General features: G+C 39.0%; 1 protein-coding gene across 4 annotated transcripts in view; it reads left to right on the forward strand.

Annotated features, from left to right (window-relative positions):
- The window catches only part of Lasp (LIM and SH3 domain protein Lasp), a 126,973-nt gene that overhangs the window by 38,630 nt on the left and 66,638 nt on the right, over positions 1-21,705 (forward strand). The gene's annotated exons all lie outside the window — the stretch shown is intronic.

The following is a 21,705-nucleotide window of genomic DNA, read 5'->3' on the forward strand; positions in this document are numbered from 1 at the left end:
GGGATGACGTTAAACGTGGTCAACGTTATACTGAAGTCCTACTGTATAATGTTACTCTCAAAATGGATATTCAAGTTTTCATCTCGATGAACTCAATTAGTTCATACGATTTGAACGGTATAAAAAAATATAAAAACGACTTTAAATAAATTTAAAACACAGGCTTTTTGCTTTCCATCACTTACTAAACTAAATGTTACATAATGCCACGACATGAGGGATGGCCCCTTGTTGTGGAAGTGAACAATAGAAAAGGATTTAGTCGCACAGGGCACGTAACCTCTGATAAGAGGGTAGTTCAATACAATTGACCCTCGAATTTGATTGACAGGTTTTACGCGCAGTGCAACCAAAGCCGCTTGTAAGTTGCAGCTCTTAATGCAGCTTTGCAGTGCAACTAACCCTCGTCTGTTGGGACAAGGTCACAATATCTATCGCCGATTCGTCAAATAGGTCATCAGAATTCCTTGCCAATAGCTTGTATGTGAAGGGGTTAAATAAAACGTTTTAATTAAAATGCATGATTATTACCCTGTCCCGTCCTAGAACCGGGCCCATATCTTAGGATATTTCATGGGCTCCTCTGCAGTGATATTTTTGAGTAGAAAATGAAAAAAATATGTGAGTCATGAGAGATACCGTGGGATAGAGCCCTTTTCCCAGGCTGACCATATTTCCCGGAAAAATATGAAAATTCGGTTCGCAAATATGCGACATTGCCAAACAGTTGCCAAATTACTTCGAAATTGCCAGTTATGACAAAATTTTCAAAAACACCCCTAAATAGCTGTTCGGGACCAAACCCTCTTCCCCTCAAGTTTGAGAAGACTTTCAGAATGAGTTCGTTTATAGTGGTTCGAGAAATCTGAATGTTTTGTTTCCTCAAAAATCGATTAAACTTTATTTTTCCGTCGTCCAGTTTAATGAAATCAAATTCAAAACTCTTTTCGGAGCACATTGAAACTGCATATACTTTTTTGACATTTTCGGACAATTAAACAATTTCTGGAACACAATCTCAATCTGAAAAAATTACTAGAGCTATTGGTAACCAAAGGCTCTTTCCCTACGAGAGTATTTCTCAAAGTGGGCGTCGCGACGAGCTGTGGATATTCATTTGTGTACCTATTTACGCTTTGAAGTGTTTTTTATAAGTGAAAATATCCACTAAACTATTATGGGAAGCCGCAGATGAACCATGAACTAGGCAAGACAGCTGTGGTAACTATATTTTGAGAATCACTGCCCTATATTTAGATAAAGGTAAAGTTAATAGAGATCTCTAATAGGGGCCTCCCTCGTGCCAGCAGAAAAAGTAGAACTAAAACTCAATTTCTGGAACTCAAACAGGTGTGTTAGTAAGACGCTCGAAGTGTCAATACGTGTAATATTCAAAGAAAATACAAATACAACACACACATATATATTATTGAAAATATATATCGCTATTAGTCATGAAAATTGCCTGCATCAACGTTTTTGATGAAAGTAACGAATTCAAGTGAACTCCGTTTAAAACACGGGAAAAACCCGGGACATTGTAGTAAAAAAGTCGGGATGGCCAGAAAAAAACAAGACCGTCCCGATAAATACGGGACTTCTAGTCACCCTACCTTTTCCACTCTATGCTGGGGAAAGGGAGGTACGGTTATTAATATTAATTTTAGATCTTGAAATATTCCATGGGCAAAACCCTTGCATGAGAAACTGACCCTGGATATTTTGTGAAACCTCGCCAAGAAGGTCACTTTGCTTTCAGGAAATAAGTGGCTGTCATTAAAGGTGGTCGCTAAATGGAAGGCGGGGACGGGATAAAATATTTTGCGGCCCGTAGCCAAAACAGCTTTGCTTGCACTACTAATGGGTTCTCCCAATCCCTCGATATCCATGGGCACTCTCGCGCACATCAGTTCACATTGCCACCTGAGAATCTGTCAAACTACTATTTCATGGTAACGCAAAGCCATTCTGCAATAAATTTGGATAATATCGTCCGCTGCCCAGCGAAAAAAATAATGTGCCTCCAGGCGCTTGAAAGTTGAGAACCACCGCTCTAAAATATCTGTATGCAAGGAACCACAGTGGAAAGGCTGTCCGAGCTAGAGAACCGATTATTTACTCAGAGCCACAACTGGATATACTCTTTCGGCTGGGACAAGCATGCATTTTAACACCCCCCCCCCCGGGTAATTTTGAATTGGGGGTAAAAGAAAGAATTGAGCACCACCTCTGGTCCAGCGCCACCTGAAATCCCCTCTTGTCGCAGTATATGGGGGCCATGGATGCCTTTAAAATATACCAATGAAATACCGTCGGCTCTCATTTCTATGAGTTCGTACAGACTTGAACAATTGATTTGTAAATAGGAAAGATGTTCAAAAGAATGGAATATTGTTTAAGACCAGAGGATAGGTTCATATATATATAAGAACGTGTCGGTTCATAAATCAAGAGGTTCATGAAATGGAGCGTCGACTGAATCTTTGATATGGTCAACGATTGTGCTAGAGAAATCAGTTTTAGGTGTGTGGACGTAATTTCCACATTCGCTCAGAGGCCCGCAAATATGAACGCAGCACATGTTCACTGACTCTAACGAAACAAACGTCCTTGATTCCAGTGGTAGAGCAAATTATGACTTTTGTTTAATGCATACATGTTCAACCATGGCCCGCGACCTCAAATCTAATGTTCTAAAAATGAACTCAACGGCACATTTCCAGATCACTTGTGACGTGCGGTACAGTTCTACATCACTTGAGCGGCCCGTGTCATATCCCCAAGTTATTCTAGTGGCCTGCGGCACAATTCCAAATCACGCAAGTGACTTGCGGCATATTTACAGATCACCGCAGCACATCTCCAGATCAATGGAGTTACCACGCGGCATATTTTATAGAGCACTTGGGTGACCAGTGCCATATTTGTAGATGACCAAAGTAACCTGTTGCGCTGTTCCAGATCACTTAATTAACTGTCCCGCGACAAGTTTACAAATCAATGGAGTGGCCCCGCTCTCCTCTACCACGCGAGAACCACGCTCATGTCAAAAGTTGGGCTCTGATGTGAGGGTGTTTACCAGTTATAGAGTTTGTTATTGTGTCTTCAAAAAAAAAAAATAGTTTCCACTAACCATTTGCATTCTGATTATTCACTTCTGCTAGCTGCTAGCCTTTGTTTTGAAAATGAAGAGCAATCAGAGAAAGAAAAATCTTTTTTACACCATGCCTTTAATCATGGTTGCATCTTGATGTAAAAGATGTGGTTTACTTAAGTAGGCCCTGCTTCTGAGTAGGGGAAAAAAATAACCCTTGACCTGTGTAATAGGTTTATATGCTAAGGCTGTGAGTCAGATACGAGAGGTTCTTTTGCTTTCTCCCTTCTTGATCTATTTGGGTTAACCCTGTTCCACTTGAGAGATACTGTTGATGCTATTCGCTGCCATTGTAAAGGATGGTTGAGTAAGGGAGTGAGGGGTTGATAAGCACAGTGGAGGTCTTTTGAAGGTTTCTTTTTTTCATTTTTTTTCCTGAAATTTATCAATCTGAATTAAATGAGTTATCCTTCAATCACTCCTACTCGCCTATGAATTTTCTCAAAGCATGGATATTAATTTTTTGAAAATACATGTACAGTATATGTGTTATAAACCTAAAAAAATACTTCTCATTGCGCACTAGACAGGGAAGATAGGTAAATTGCAACATTAATACAACTTAAAGTGTAAATTGTTTTATTTGAAATGATTGCTACTTACCCCGTATTCCCTCTCGTTAGCTGGCGTGCCGGAAAAATTGAGGGACACCAGCTTTTTGAATACTAGTCTGGTCCATTCCCGGCATAACGGAAACACGAGGTTTAATGAGGATCTCCGAATAAATTCGAAGGACCGGTATAGCGTATATTAATTACTAAATAAATAAGTGAGCCAGAATAAAAAAAAGTTTTCCACTGTAGCAAACGCATTTTGCTCAGAAATTGGATAATAATAATGAAAATTCAATATTGATTTCGTGTTATAATAAAACCCCTCTTAATGGTCACCCCTCATTTACGGGAGAATTTTTTTTATGCCGTCTATGTTCGCAAAAGTAAGGGTTTTACTGTATGATTATCGTCAACCTAATGCAAACTGCAGATATTTCGGAAGTTTTCTTTTTTTTTGCATGTTTAGAGATTGAAGAAATATGCCTGTCACTTATCCCATTATTTTGTTATTTTGCCGTGCAATTCTTTGACTTTTACAATGAATGCTTATTACAATTTTACACGCACGATTGAGGAATAAAAAATGCTTCGTAGTTGTACTAATCCAGACCTGCCAACTCTCCCGATTTTTCATCCTTCCTCCCGCTCTCCGGATTTTGGCGGAAAATTAGATTTTACGCGAGCTTTCACGTTGTCGTGGAGTCAATGATTACAGTCGTCGTTAAGGAAAACACCCATAGAGGACAGCCGTAATCATTTCCATCGAGCAGCCGTAAAAAAAGTCTCTGTGACCGCATTTAAGCAACTGGCAAAGACTTCGTTTTCGTAGCGTTTATCGGCAATCATTTATCAGGGGCATGACCTCAGTTACCGAAATTCCTGTATAATCGTTATTGTATGCCATTAACAGCCGTGCGGTAAACATGTTTTTTCGTCCGCAGCTTTGTAATTTGAATTTTTTTAAATCGTTTCTACCGATTAAACATCTTCAGAAAGAAAATATAAAACTTTAAGCTATATACAGCTAAATATAAAGCTTTTAAGAATTCATATACCCAAGATTATCAATCACTGATAGCATCCACAAAAGGAAACACATACTTTATAAACAGTATGTAGATTTGATTTCTCTATTCCGCATGGAAAGACTGACATGAAATTATATTCTGCTCAGGAACCTGCCTTGGGGGGGGGGGAGGAAAGAATAACTTTTTCTTAATTTATTTTAAAAAAAAAATTTGAAATTTTTTTTTATTAACTTTTTTTTTGATCGAGTCTATGAGTGTCGGGTGGGGGGTGTACCCCCCTCGAGAGAATCTCCGGATTTTTGGATTTCAAAAGTTGGCACATCTGCTAATCATTCAACTCTTTCGATCTACACTGATATATATGCTTAGTATATCCGACATTTTTGATAGATCAAGATTTGTGGTAGCAAAAGCAAACATAAAGCATAACAACTTCTGATCATAGTTCATAAAACAGAAACGATTATAAAATGCCAATTAACCATTTAGGTTCAAATCAGCCAATTTAACCGATTCTTATAGTGCATATACTGTATTTAAGATCTGGCATTTGTAACTCGAATTTCCAACATGCTGATCACTATCTCCCGACAGGCCGGCTAATGCGGAAAAATACGTTGAATTGAAAATAACATTTTAATTTGTATCATTGGAGAAAATGAAATGTAAGTTTTATATATATATATATAAAGCTTAATAAATAAAACGTTGAAATGCATGTGAAAGAACGACATTCTACAATTATTTTGCCTTCTATTTGTATTTTTGTTCCTTAGTTTTGAGACCAGTTAAATGACATAGGTGTAGGTAGGTAATTCTTTTGAATGCACATTTTCTGAAACTTTAAATTGGAATCATTGGTCATAATTTCATCACTTCACATACAGATCACTTTAAATTATTTGAACGGTTATTTTTTTACAATAAGGCAGTGGTTTTCAAACATTTGTCACCGGCTCCCTTTCTTCAGTCACCGTTCATTCGCGATTAATCAGAATAGCTTAACAAATAACTTCAAAGCTTCGAACAGATACACTTCAATATCAACAGCCCGATGCGACGCCCCTTGGAGCCCCGACCTGCATTTTGAGAATCACTACAATAAGGGAAAATGTTTTGCGTAAGGGGTCATTCAAGTATTACGTCCGCATCCGCGGGGTCCGATTTGCTGACTTTTGATGACAAGGGGGAAGGATGGGGTTTGGATGATGCTTACCACCCTTTATGAAAATATGAAATATTCTTGATGGCATCTTACTCGGTGCACCAAAAACGAGAATTTCGCTAGTTTGTGGGTACCTGAACTAATATTCTCCCTAATGATAAATCCCTTACACAGCCACTTCGGCGATCTCTAAATGTTTCACGGATCTTTCAAGTTCTCAGGAAATGTGTCCGGGCTGCTTATGTGCTATGGAAATGTTTCCGGGCCGCTTAAGTGCTCTCGAACTGTGCAACGCTAAATGTGGTCCGTAATTATGCCACGGATCACTTAAGTAATCTGGGAATGTTCCGCGGGTAACTTGAGTGATGTAGAACCGCACTGGGGGGGCCGCCCACGTAAGTGTTCTAACACTGTGCCAAATGTCACTCAAGGCATCTCTAAATGTGCCACGGATCGTTTAAGTGTTCTGGAATTGTGAATTGCGTTGCGGGCAGAGCCGCAACTAGGGGGAGCAGGCAGGTCTCGTGGTCCTTGCGCTGCACCCTAGGGGTGAAAATTTCATTCTGAAACCTCTTCAACATTACAAGGGGGCGTCAAAATCTGTGCTTGCCCGGGTGATCAAGCATCTAGTTTCGGCCCTGGTCAAGTGATCTTTGACGCCTACTTCAGTGATCTGAAAATGTGCCACGGGCCATTTACGGGAAATACTCAATCAGGGCATAATTGGATTTTTGCCGCCCCCACAACTTTAAAATTCTATAATTTTATAACTGTGTTCGTTATTCCCCCATAAATTTTGCAGCACCGGGCAGTTGTCCCAGCCCCCTCCCTGTAGTTACGGGCCTACTTTCAATACTATAAAAATAGTTTTTCTCTTCCGATTAGTTTTCTCTCGAAAATAAAATGCAGGTCTTCGAGTTTGTTGGAGTAATTTATTTATTTTTGAAATCGCGTCAATCTTTACCGGCTAACTACTACTGGCTATTAGTATTTTCTGGTATTTGCCTTATTTGTTAGTGATTTTTTGAGTATTATTAGGCAGTCGTCTACTTTTCCATTGCTACAGCATAACGACAAAGTTGCATACGCATGTGACAGAGCAAGAGAGTTCGAGAGGAAAACACTCTTCGGACTAGAAAGAGTCTGTGATCGAATTTACGTATAGTCAGAAGTCACTCTTCGGACATGAGGCCAGGGCTGAAACTAGATGCGTGGTTTGCCAGCGCCGCCAAATGCACGTAGTTTGGTGTCCCCTTGTAATATTGAAGAGGTTAAGGGGGGAAATTCGCCCTCTCTGGTCCGGCACTCAGGGCACCAGACCTGCCTGCTTCCCTAGTTACAGACGTGCTTGTGGTCGCATGGGGCGCCGCTGTAGGAGGGGTGCCAAATCCGAAGTGAAGGGCAGAAAAAAAAACATTATTGACAAAAAAAAACTGTTTTTATCCGCTCATGAAGAGCTACCAAATCCAAGTTGAAAAGGTGGAAAAAAAATTTATTAGTACAAAAAAAAAGGGAATTATTTCTGTGTAAAACTAAAGCTATAACATTTGCATAACAATGACAATAGCAAAAGTTTGGGAAAAGAAACACCATTCTAAAGCCAGGACTTGACAAATCCCAGTTGCCAGGTCACCTTGGCAACTAGAAAATCGGTATTGGCACCTAAAATTCTCTATATATGTTTGTTAAATCAGTCTGAGGGTGAAACAAAATCTTTTTTCATAATGAAGTGCCTAATAACATAGGAAAGAGTCATTTAATCCCAGAAAAGTTGCTAAAATATTATTTAACACTTTTGGTTCTGAACTATTTTGACTGTTTGTCCCTGTGAACTAAGAGTTTTTTGAACTTTTCATGATTTTTTTAAATACTTAGAATGTATGCATCTCAACAGTTTTTTTAGCTAGAAATTTCAAACTCTTTTCCTTCATAATATAGCAGTTATTTAAAGGTACTAATAATTAATGAGAAATAATTAAAAAAAGTGTGTTTTAGAGTTTTAAAAAAGTTTTGCATAAGAAAACATCATTTTTAACATAAAATTTCAAATAATTCTGAATAAAAAGTTATCCAAATGTTATACAAATAGCTAAAAATGGTTTTTATTAAAAAAAAACATCAACAGACATGGCTACCTTACCTAGGAAGACAAATGTGTTTCAACTATACATACTTCTACATTATAATGGAGACGGTTTTTAATGGAGATAATGATATTCGATATACGGGTGTTGCATGGGGTAATAAAACCCTCAACGATATTCAAGTAGAAGACGTGGAGGTCCTAAATCTTCTAAGAAATGTATGTGCAAGCAAAGCACCAGGACCAGATGATATCTATCCCAGGGTTCTCAGGGAAGGTGCTAATGAATTGTTGGGGCCAGTCGCACAGATATACAGGAGTAGTGTTGCTGAGGGTATCGTCCTGAGAGATTGGAAACTGGCTAACGTTGTTCCGATATTTAAGAAGGGTAGTAGAGAAATGGTGTCTAATTATCGTCCAGTGAGTTTGACGAGCTCCCTCTCGAAAATTTTGGAAATTATCATCAAAAGGCAGTTTGTGAACTGGATAGACGAGAATAATGTATTGTCGGATAATCAGCATGGGTTCAGGAAGGGGAAGTCATGTGTAACTAACCTCCTTTGCTTCTATGATTACGTGACTAAGGCTTTGGGTAAGAGCAAAAATGTCAACGTTGTTTACCTTGATTTCCAGAAGGCATTCGATCGGGTCCAACATGGCAAACTCTTGAAGCGTTTACACGAGATTGGAATAGGGGGCAACTTGCTGAATTGGATAGAATCGTGGTTAAGAGATAGGTCGCAATGAGTTATGGTGAACGGGGAATTCTCTGGTTGGACAGACGTCACAAGTGGAGTTCCTCAGGGAAGTGTCCTTGGCCCCATACTTTTTTCACTTTTTATCGACAAACTCGATCAGGGTATCGATGGAATTACTAGCAAATTCGCAGATGATGTGAAGCTAATGGGGGTAATTGGGAATGAAAGCGATAGGGAGTTGCTCCAGACCAACTTAAACAAGATTGCATCATGGGCAAATGAATGAAGCATGACGTTTAGCGTTGATAAGTGCATGGTCGCTCATTTTGGTTCGAACAACCCACGGTTCTCTTAAGAGTTGAATGGTGTCACTATCCCGGATGCAACTAGAGTCACCGATTTGGGAATTCTCATTGACGAGCGACTTAAGTTTTCTGAACATTGTTCAGCGGTTGTCAAAAAAGCGAATAGAATACTTGGTCTCATTTTCAAAAAGGTCTCTTCGCGTTCTCCTAAAGTCATTCTTCCGCTTTTTCGAGGCTTAGTTCGTCCTGGACTGGAGTATGCTGTAAGGTTTTGGAGACCATACCTACAGAGGGACATACATAGACTTGATTGAAGGGGTGCAGAGAAGAGCTAAGCGTGTCCTTATTGGCACACAGGGCTTGAGTTATGAAGAGAGACTTCATTTTTTGAATATGTTTACATTGGATGAACGCAGGTGTCGAGGAGATATGATCGAAGTGTTCAAAATTTTCAATGGGATGGATAGGATGGACCATGAACTTTTAGTACACCGCCAATCAACTGCTTTTACAAGGGGACACCAGTATCGATTGGTGAGGAACAATGCAAGGTTATGGTGTCGCAGGGAATTTTTCTCTAATAGGGTTGTTAATAAATGGAATAGCTTACCCCTGGAGGTAGTAAATTGTAACACAATTGACACGTTTAAAAAGAAATACGATAAACATGTTGGGGTAAATCGAGAAGCTATCCATTCTTAGAATAAGACAACCATAAGTATTCTTTATGGGCATTGTATAATATTTTATCATGTGTATATATTGTTTATAATTGGTGTTAATTGCATTTTTAATTGGGTTGCTGTATTTTTGAAACATATGACATCCATATTTTTATGGGCATCTTTTTATCAGCCACCTCATTGGGCATTTTGCCTGTTGTGGCGTTGTATTTGTATTTCATAAAGTTACAAGCTACATCGGTTGGCTGCTGCCATCTATATATACACACACACACATATATATATATATTTTTTTTTTTTGGAACTAGACGATTTATAGATTATGTTTAAAACCACTGGGAACATATATATTCAGCCATTTTATAGCTGCTAGAGTTAAAAGTTGAGTTATATTATATAAGTTATATATAAAGTTATATTATATTTTGTTCCCTTGAACAAAAACGGCATCCAGAGTCAGGCTCGGGCTTAGACCCGAAATCATTAAGACTGTTTTTCCTGTGAAAATAACCATGCTTGGCTCCCAAGAAGTTTATCTGACACCTAAATTTTTTTACGATTTGTCACGCTCTGGTGTCTGAGTAGAATAGGTGTCTCAGCAGTGCTATGGGGTGCCTGCATTAACAACCCCCCCCCCTCCTTATGTGTTGCAGTATTCTGTATACCAGGGCTGGACTAATATATTGCCAACATGCCTGGAACATGTACACATTTTGACCGGGCATGTATTTTTTGACCCAATTAGGACATTGTGAACTGAGCAAGGAGAGCAAGAGAGCTTTCAGATCTCCTATATAGTCGTGCACATAGATAACGATAACTTATAGGAAAAAAATTAGTCTGGTTCAACCCTAGCTTTAAAATATGAAAAAAGAAAAAAAAACTGATAACGTAAACCAAACATTATAGGTACATGCTGTTTATAAATAATTTATTTACAGTATATACTCGTGTAGGCCTATAAGCTGACCCCTCACTTCAGGACCACCAAAACGGCAATAAATTTAAACCCTGTATATAAGCCGACCCCAAAAAACCCACGCATTTCAGAGAAAAAAAATTCTTATATTTTCTTGCAAAATGAATAAATAGCTTATGGAAATTAAAAATAGAAAATGATTCAAACATTTTCATCTGTTTTTTCTAAGTCTCCAAGCTCATGCTAATCCATCAGATCATCATAGGGAGTGTGGCACCTTCGTTTTTATCTTCATCTGGGCTGTCATCGCCATTGTCACTTTCAAAGAGGATATCATCTTCAGTTCCGTCCATCGCCTTGCTGATGCAACACTTTTTGAAGGATCAGCAGAAACAGAATTCCACGCCTCATGTACCCATTGGCACACTAGGCCTATGTCAGGTTTCTTCAAGCCACCACTTTTTGTAGTTTCTTCGGAACTCACCCATTCGATCCACAAATTTCTCAAATAGTCTTTTAGAGGCTTGTTGATGCTCACATCTGAAGGCTGTACAGACTATATTGCTTTGGATATGTCTAGTAAATACAATATTCCTGGTCTTTTCTCAGCATTTTTCTGACTTTTAGAATCCAACAATCTAGTCGTACTCCACCACTGAGAGCTTTCGCATCCAGTAAGCTGTTTTCCAATGGGCCCAGAAAAAGATTTTGGCCTTGTAGATGCACCATCTGTATCTGTGGTTTCCAACTTCGAGGCGCGAATGTGAACCTACCCCCTGTTAAAAAGTCTTACCATAGAGAGCAACAGGCCTACGACGGCACAAATATTCAATCATTTCACTTTGCTCACAATTTAAAATATAGATAGATATGGCAGCACTAAGAATTCCTACAACACTGAATACTTAGACTGTCAGGTATACACACTTTGTTACAGACTCTGTAACGAAACTGAACTAGAAGAAATCTCGACAACAGGATAAGTCCGGTTGTAGAGTCCTTTCATTCATTGATTCATTGCACTATCTATATGTTGAAAAATATGACAGAGAGGAAGTTCGTTCTGATGGAGTAGATATACGATCTCCAATGTAGTGGTCTTCTCGTATGTGGTTCACACGTGCTCCAGTCACACTCAGACAGTGTAGAGATGTGCCTAACTTGTTACCGAAGCCTAAACTAAAGTATATGGACAAGAAGCTAGAGATAGCTACATCAGATCTACACTGTTATCAAAATCAGTCATGCCTGATTTCTCCCAAAATTGAGACCTCAAACATGTTCACTTGGGAAAGAAAAAGAAGAAACTGTAAACCACTGAATCCTAGTCAATTTTGGTAACTACTTTTAAAATATAATGTAAATTACACACATACACACCTACTTTGGATGTTTGTTTGGGTAGTGTGTGTGTGGAACTGGATGTGTGTTTTGTTGTGACAAAACGGGCGAAAAGTTACACAATAAAACTTGCAAAAATTTGGATAATTCCTGTTTTCCGAGCACGTTGCCCGATCAATATTCATTGAAATATTAATGATATTTTAATTTATTTTACTTTATTAAACTATAAAATAAGAATAACAAACATTTGCATGTCGATTGTAGAACTTTAAGTAATATTAAAAAAATTAAGAAAAATGTGCAATTTCGTCAATTTCCATAAACTTCAAGTACGATGCGCAACCGGAAGATATCAACCGATTTTAAAATTTCTCATGTCGTTTTTCTCCTTATTAAAGGAGGCAACTTTTCCGCACTATATAGCAATTTGAAAATAAAAATTTCATTTTTTTCGACCCACCCTACTGTACGATCAACGTTAGCTACCACCAACCAATGATGTTTTCGATTTCTATGCCTCGGCTATGACATTATCAGTTCTGTGAGGTTTGAACGTATCTCATACCAATAATGCCGGTTTCTCGAACACTGCTACAAAAATGATTACTGATTGCAGGGGTCGATATTTTCTCATCAAAAGCTGACCCAAGTGTAAGCTGACCCCCCACTTGAACGAGTTTTTCCACAAAAAAAACTCAGCTTATACACGAGTGTATACGGTTTACAAAAAATACAAATTACATTGTGGAGGAAACCGCCTATATTACACAAAACATGTCATTGATGCCATGACCACTTCTTCCACGTTTAAGACTCTCCAACTCCACTGCCACTAGAGCCAGCCCCGGGCGCACCTATATTTCAGAGACGGTCTACCTTAACCGTTACAGACTCCCTCTATGGTTTTGTAATACCATCTTGGTATGAAACCAGGAACAATCTTGTAGGTACATAAACAAATACAGGACATAGACAATCACCAATTATCTGGTGAACACATTTAAATAAGAAAAGGCAGTGAAATGATGGGGAAAAAAATTCACACATATTCAAAGAAAAAATAGTGAAGAAAAACTCTTCATGAGAACGATGACTTGTGGGTAGATCAATCTGCGACTTTTCTGGAGGACAAATTCTCTTATGTACAGGCATTACTAGTGCCTCTGCAATGTTGCACTAAAAAGTGCTGACGTATGATACAGTCCAGTATGCAATACCTCAGGTGAAGATGTATTTGTCACCTCATGTCTACATGGGGTATCTCTGGGACATCTCGGATTGTTTAAGTCTCTGCGATTAGTACCTACAGTTTTCATCTTCCTTCTTGTGGAAATCTCCATGCTTCCAGAAGACGGATTCGTCCTCTGCCATCTCGCAATACTGACAAATGATCACCTGGATGCAAATGCAAAGCGGCTGCTGCGACTCTGGCGATGATGATAATGATGTTGTTTCCTTTGGGTAGGCCTCGTTTATGTGAGTCATGACTTGCTTTATCATCTGGAACCAGGAAGTAAACTATCTCTGCAGTCCTTAGTAACTATTAGTCTGAATGAACTATTGGTGTCAGAGGACTGAAGTTAAGGACCGTTTCAATTACCGGTAGTTCAGAGGAACTATGAGGAACACCGTGAACTACCGGTCCTTAAGACCACGTGATGTGAAATAGTAGTTGGAAGAGGAGAAAATTTTTAGTTTCAAGAGTAGTGGATCTCCAACCAATTGGGATACTGTTTGAACTCTATAACTACTACTAGTTATTTAACAATAATTTTTTCCTCACTGGTGGTGGCAGCGATTTCATGTTTACAACTGGGTTGTAAACTTTTTCCAGGGAATTTTTTTCTTGCCATAAATTTTTGTCGCCCGTGCTTTGCGATTTTTTTTTCACCAATATCGCAAGTTCGTTTACTTATCTGTAAACGTATGAGAATGCAACATTTTTCATTTTTGTGAATTTTTTAAAATTAAAATTCGGTATGTAATAATAGTAAAAATGTTTCCAATGTCTGTGCTCATTGACCCCACACTTGAAATCTTTCCGAGTATCCATTCTTTTGGGTTAATTGAAGAAACGAGTATTTAGAGCTGCATAGAAGTGGGTCTCGTATTGATGAAACTGAAATTCTAAAAAAAAACTTATTTTCACTACAAAATCTAAGATTTCAAATGAAGGTGACCAGCACTGGTTGAGACCCCACAAGCATCCTGCTGAATAATATTTTCAAGAATGCCACTTAAAGATCAATTCGTTAATAGAATGAATAATAATAAATCATTTGCTTTCAATTAACTTCATTGAAACAATTAACTATAAATTCTTTTTGGAGCAACTAAATTTTAAATTGATAATTTTTAATTAAAAATATTAATAATTCTATAAATGAGCATATACCTGTTAGTGCAAGCAAGTACCATATATACTCGTGTATAAGCCGAGTTTTTTTGTGGAAAAATTCGTTCCTCAAGTGGGGGGGTCGGCTTATACTCGGGTCAGTTTTTTATGAGAAAATTTCGACCCCACAATCAGTAGTCATTTTTGTAGCAGTTCGAGAAAACTGCATTATTGGTATGGGATATGTTCAAAATCCTGATAATCAAAGAAATCGAAAACATCATTGACTTTGATACCAGGGTGGGCTAATGTCGATTGTAAAGCCTTTAGATGTGAGCATCAACAAGTCTTTCAAAGACTATTTGAGGAATTTGCGGATCGAATAGATGAGTTCCGATGATAAAGAAACTACTAAAAGTGGTGCCTTGAAGAAACCTGACATTGGCCTAGTGTGCCAATGGGTACAGGAGGCGTGGAATTCTGTTTCCACCGAAAGTATCATCCGATCCTTCAAAAAGTGTTGCATCAGCAATGCGATGGATGGAACTGAAGATGATATTCTCTTTGAAAGTGACAATGGTGATGAGACAGCCCAAATGAAGATAAAAACGAAGATGTCGCACCCCCTATGATGATCTGATTTATTACGATGAGCTTAGAGACTCAGAAGAAACGGATTAAAAAGTCTGAATCGTTTTCCATTGTAAATTATTATTATTTTTTTAAAATAATAACGTGATCCTCACGTATTCCCAAGGGATCCGCATGATCCGCCCAGGGAATTTGTTAATGTTAGTAAACATCCATGCCCGAACCGGGATTCGAACCCATACCTGCACAGTGAGAAGCTAGTTCCCTAACCGAGCAAGCTATTTTTCCGCAAGCTATTCATTTTGCATGAAAATATAAGAATTTTATTTCTCTGAAATGCACGGATTTTTTTGGGGTCGGCTTATACACGGGTTTTCAATTTATTGCGATTTTGGTGGTCCTGAAATGGGGGGGGGGTCAGCTTATATAAGAGTCGGCTTATACACGAGTATATACGGTACTTCAATATTTAAAAAAATATATGCATGTATATTAAAGATGTTTTACCAATCTACCTGTTTCATACTTACAAGGAAACACTCCCAAGCTTAACTCAGAATGATGAAAATTTTACAGGCGTTAGTAGATGGCTCAAAATATGTACTGTGAAAAAAGTAGCTTGCATTAGAAGAGGAGTAAATTAATGTTGAAAATTGGGTCTGGGATGCCAAACCCATACAGTTAGCATCAATTGGTGACTTGGCATTCTTGAAAATTAATGAAAACATTTAATGCGTTTATACTATCAAAACATGCTTTATGTTGTATTTAGAGCCGTTAATATTTGAAAAATAGCTTAAAAGTATCACTTGAAAACTAAAATATGTAGATTAGATGCATCAGTACTATCTTGCATAGTTTACAACTGATATAATTGATTACAACTGATTCGGGTCAAATGAAAGGGTTAATTTCTTTATAATTTGAAAGTAAGGAAATTGAAGAAATACATAAAGCAGAAACATATTTTACACCAGCTACAGCAAGTGAATATTTTGCATGCTCAGTTTTGTTAAAAGCAATCAAGTGTGTTGTTTGCAATAAATATGAAATCAACAGGATTCTCGAAATACCCAGGATACGTTTTTGTATAAGACCATGCATGCCATGAAGTTTTCCACATGTTGACATCGCGTGGGGAAGGAAACTGGTTGTGTGCAATGGATTATACTTTAAAAATATTATATGCTTGTACCCGTTTGTATGCACCCTGTATATTATACTTACTAATAAATCAATCTATAAATTCTTTTTTGATTGATTTTCCATTTCAGAAAAACCTTAGCTCTTTCAATAATATCTTCCAATTAAATTTAAAGGAAATGATTTTGATGCTTATTCATATAAATCCTTGTGAATTGATTTCCTTGTGGAATAATTTTCTTTTCCCTCCCTGATGGTCAGCAACTCTGATCTACAACCCTTTAACTGCCACATATTTTCACACCTGAATATGGGAGCTATATCAGGTCATTATTATGTTGGTAAAACTCAGCAGTATACTTGTGTCATGCGTTTAGCACGTTTTGTGTTCAGTGGGTGGTGCCATCTATCTTCCAAATTGATAATGTGTGGATTTGAAACTTGATGTGACAATGTTTGTGTTGTAGTTCTGTGTGATTGTCTGGGCAACATTTTTTTCCGGGGGAGATAGCCAACTCATACACACTTGGAAAACCTTAGAACCATAAGAGACACCTCTACAATTTTTGCCGTCCTTCCCCACAACTTTAAAATTTGATAATTTTACAATGGTGTTCTTTGTTCTAACCTAAAACTGCCAGCCCCTAAATTTTGCCACCCAGGGTAATTGCCTCTCCTTGCCTCTCTCTAGTTATGGTCCTGCTGTAGAAAATTGAATTTAGCCGATTATTACTGCGCAATTGCAGGTTCCCCTTGATGACCTTGTGGATATAGAATGGCTCCTTGAGTATTGCTTGTCAACGTGCCTCTGAAGCTGACTTCTGGGCGAAAACAACCTGGCAGAAGTGACATTTAAATGAATTTCTGACGTTGAGCGAAGGATTTGCCTCGATTCTTGGTTATTTACCACTGACCAGTGTCAAGTGGCTCGCCAGATGCTGTTTATCTGAGACCATCTTGTTGCAGACGTTGCAAAAACACTTCCTTGTCATCATTCAACTCGACTGACTCTTGGTCTTCTTGGCGAAGTACCTAGTCATGGATTGAGAGAACTCCTTCAATCTGTGCATCTTCATGTAGTAAACAAAGGTAACCGTCATTGGCAAGAGGGTGTGAGGCTCGTCACACTCAAAGTTCTGCGTGAACTCCAACGATTGCCTGTCACTTTTCCTTCTTGCAGCATCTGCACATTTCTGTTCATCTGTGCTCTGGTCGAAGACATTCATTACATCTCTCATGACCCTGACAGACTTCCTCTCCTTCACAAGATCCAGCTCAAAGGTGTTCTGAAGTAATAAGTCCATGTTCAATTGGGTTGAGGCTAGACCCTTGTTTCTTCTTTTCTTTTCCGGGCATTGCCACACTTTCCATCATGCAGGGCCGCAACTAGATGCTTGGTCACCCGGGGCAAGCATGCATTTTGACGCCCCCTTGTAATGTTCGAGAGGTTTCAGAATGAAATTTGCACCCCCTCGAGTCTAGCACCCGGGTCACGTGACCGCCTGCTCCCCCCTAGTTGCGGCCCTGCCATCATGGCTTCTGCCTTTTCATCATGGCGTCCCTTGCTCTCTGGTTTTGGATGTCCATGAATAACACAGACAGACTTGCGACCCTTTTTGGTCTTGGCTGGAGACATTCAGTATAGAGACACAGCTGTTGGTGAACTAATTACTAGTGGTGTTGTGATATTGAATGACTGGAGTAAGCTCTCTCCTTGGTTTGAGGATGTGCTGATGTTTGAATAGCAGGGTGCTAAGTACAGCGCATTTAATGATTGAAACCCATGGGAATTATGAGTGTCACTTAAAAACCAACATTTCCTCATCGGATCCAGATGGCAGCAATATCTTGCAACGTCCCTTATGGGAGTTGCTTGCCTGGTTCGAAATATCCAGTAATTGCAGTAGCAAATGGCAAGTGGAAAATTATCACAACTAAACTTTCGCATGAAAATATTTATTAACTTCGGGCATTAGTTACACAATTTTAACACAAGATTATTCCACATAAAACCCTCTATTCAATATTAAGGAACCCTCTCACCAGTTTATGGGCAGTCAATAATCAGTCTCTTATTTGCCGGTCGGGAAGCCGAGGTTGACAGTCACTTCGGTGCAGTGTAGTCTGGTCAGTACCAGCGGAGATCTCTCGGTTGGAGACTGGATCATGTCGATCAGTTCCAGGGTGCCTCTTGGTTGAGGGCCGGACCAGCTCCAGGGGGGCCTCTCAGTTGAGGGCCGGATCAGCTCGATGTTACGTTACTGCATGTACCTTTAGACGTGGCCAGCTGCTATGTTATTTTTCGTCCAGCACCAGCAATGAAGTTTTTTCAACTATGAAGATAAAATAATCTTTCGGTTCCGGACCTGCTGGAAAACAAATTCAGACACTTTAAACTATTTCATTTTGAATAACTATTGGATCATTTTCCCAGCCTAAGGCCAAATGATGTGGTAGCAAGACGGAGAACCGTCCAACTAGAGGGTTCTAGTTTGAATGAACAAAACAAAGCAAGAGCGGAAGTGAGAGCGTTGTTACAACGTACGGCCGATATTTAAAGGAAAAACTCCTGACCTCACGTGTCTAACCAAGCCAATCGGCTTCAAGGTCACCTCATTTGCATGCGATCGCAGGCAGACATCATCACGATCGGCCTTGATCGTCGCCATATGATCACCGCTGCCGATGAATAGCAACAAAAAGTAAGCATACATGTTTTTATGTGACGGCGACTTCAGACTTTAATGCCGGGGGCCCATCGGCACGTTATAATCTGCTGCCATCAGGAAGTCCAATCCCAGCAATGATCTGTAACCCTTTGCTTCTGGCAACACTAAAAAGGTGGTATCAACAGTTTAATTTCCAATGCGTACAGGTACTTTGACTTCAGAGGCACTGCTAATAAACCGGGTACCATCACCCAGAGAAATAGTCGTGGTGGTATTGTTCATAGGTACATTTTGCTTAAGAAAAGCCTGTATAAAAGTTGTACTGCAACCGAGTGCATTGCACCGGCATCAATGCATATCAGTCTGTGATTTTTCACATACTTCAATTTCCATCAGTAGTATTGATAACTGATTCCATGTGGGCATGGGTGAAATACTGGGCGGGGGACTCCCATGTCAAAGTTGAAGTTGACTGATCTAATCTGTGCATTTGTGCAGGGTGCCAAATTATAGGGGTCATTAAAACCAGTTAGAAAACTTAGCTACACATAAATAGAAAATAATCCTTAAGGCATTTTCTTTTTTTTAAAATTTTGCTATTCATAATACACATGAAAAATAAGCGATAATAAAAAAAAATTCGAGATTTGAGTCAATGAGTGGTGCACATACTGTATAACAATTTCCATGAAATTAAGAATACGCACACACTAGCTCTTTTTCTTCTTTAACCCTCTGAGAGGTGCTGCTGGGCAGTTCCCTTTCTCTTTTGTTTTCCAGTAGTGATGGAAAAAGTAAAGAGTTGAGAAAGTCATCTCCCTTCATCACCCCACTCTTCTGCTAACAAGAAATAGTGTTTTTCCCCAACACCAGCTATAGCAGTTCTGCTATAGATGGTGTTGGTTTCTCTGCGTTGCGGGAAGTAAAAAAAGTTTTTTTTTCTTTTGAAATGATCAGTGAGGGCTGAGCTGTCTGCAAGTTCCTAACTCCCCCTATGCTAAGAAATAATGACTATTTTATGATTTGTGGGCCCTCATTGAACAGAGATCCTGCGCTCTGGTGCAGTTTTCTATTAGTCTCACAAAGAGCAATTAGAAAAATAAAAGTACAGTACTCTCTCTCTCTCACACTTTAAAACAATGCATTTTGGCACCCCCAAGTACCTATTTCGTCTCCCGCCCCACCAGAATTTCCTAATAGAGTAACAGATGTACGTGGACCGAAAATTTATAACAAACCATTCATTACACACAACTGAACACCTTTCGTTGTTTCAGAAACCTAAGTTCCAGATACTCAGGCCCAGAATTAAGCAGGTAAATAAGCAGGGCTGTAACTAGGGACAGAAATTTACTCTGTCACTCAAGGCTAGGTTCCATTTTGGTGCCCCACTCCCAGTAATATTTAACAAAAAAAGTGTAAACTTGGTGCTCTTCATGGTTAAGCAGACGGGGGCGCCAGACTCCCCTGCTCTCTTAGTTGTCTCTTTTTGCATGAAGTGTGGCCACACCGGCTGCTAAAATGAATTTTTTTTACCCTTTCGAAAAATTATGAGGACTTCTTGTTGAAAAATCCAATTTCTTTTTTCTTCAATGACTACGATTGGAAACCAGATTCTAATTATAAACCCCTCTTAATTCTATTTATGAATTACAGAAGATGGTGAAAAATATATTGCTTCATTTCAGGGACGGACTGAAGTCTTTTTAATCTTCTGTAATATGGTTTCCAACCCCCCCCCCTCCCGAGTGTACTAATTTTTATTCAAATGAGGAGGTTGGGCTACCCCCACCTGAAGTTATGTTGAATTTTTGCTGTTAAAAACATGCCCCCATTCCGGAAGAGAAAAAATGTGAAACTGCACTCTCTTCCCCCCCCCCTTCTGAGGAGAAGTAGAGTACGAGAAAAACCTTTGTACTCTACTTCTCCAGTGTCCATGAACACCTTTGTGTGCAATGGGCTTACATTGGCACCCAAGAATGATTATCAAACCACTATTGCATGGTCGTAAAAAAATCATTTGTCAATAAATTTGGGTGATAGTGCCAACTGAAAAAATTTGCAAGTGTACCCCGCGGCACTTGAATATTGGAAGCCCTTTACCCAGGACCGCAACTAGTAGATATTCTCTCAGTGGGACAAGCATGCATTGTGTCTCACCCGTGTAATTTTGAATCATTTTAAAAAAATTTTACCCCTCCTCTGATCTAGCGCCCGGAGCACCTGATCCACCTGCACTTTTATCTTTACTTGGAGTTGGTTGGGTGGTTCTGTTAAAACCTTGGCCAGAGGGATCAATGTCTGAATTTAGGAGGTCTTGGACAAAATTTTAAGTTATTGCTTTGTGGAAGTCTCAAAATGTAATCATATTTTTATCCCATTTAGCAGCACGTAAAATTTTGTGACCAGGTGCGACCACACCCTTCGCACCTACCTAAATCTGGCTCTGCTTTCGCTAGGTTAGATGTTCCCAAACTATACTCTGCTGCATTATTTTTGCGCCTTGGTAAGATACTGTGGGGGGGGGGGGGACACGATGTGTCTCACCAAATAGATTTATTCAATTTGATAACAATTTATATATTGAAGCGTTTGCATTTTTTCGTTATGTAATGCATTTTGTTTGGGAATTTAAATAATTGTTTTAAAAATCATCAAACTGCTCTATAGCTGTTAGGTAGGCTTATGTTGTGTTTAAAGGTAAAATATTTCATACTTTTCATGCATAAAGGCAGGGATGCCAGAAGTCAAAAGTGATTGGTGTTGCTGGAAGTGTTTTCTTTGCAAAAAAAAAAAAATTTAATATTTATTCGTTTTTTTTTTCATTATTTTTTTACGAAGAAAGTTGACACCTATTCCTTTCCCCCATTTCTACAATCTGGCCCTTTCATGCACAACCCAATTTTTATTTTAGACTAACTTGGACTGTTGGACAGAGGCATCCTGCACAAAGGGCATTGCGAACCAAAAAAGTTTGGGAACTAGGGCGATTTTTATGACAGTGTTTTAGAGAATATGGAAACACTTGTGAAGA

This window comes from Pholcus phalangioides, unplaced genomic scaffold, assembly GCF_987345545.1.
Source record: "Pholcus phalangioides strain wild (caught in Gottingen) unplaced genomic scaffold, Ppha-v1.0 ptg000017l_1, whole genome shotgun sequence".
In the NCBI taxonomy this organism is placed as follows: Eukaryota; Metazoa; Arthropoda; class Arachnida; order Araneae; family Pholcidae; genus Pholcus; species Pholcus phalangioides.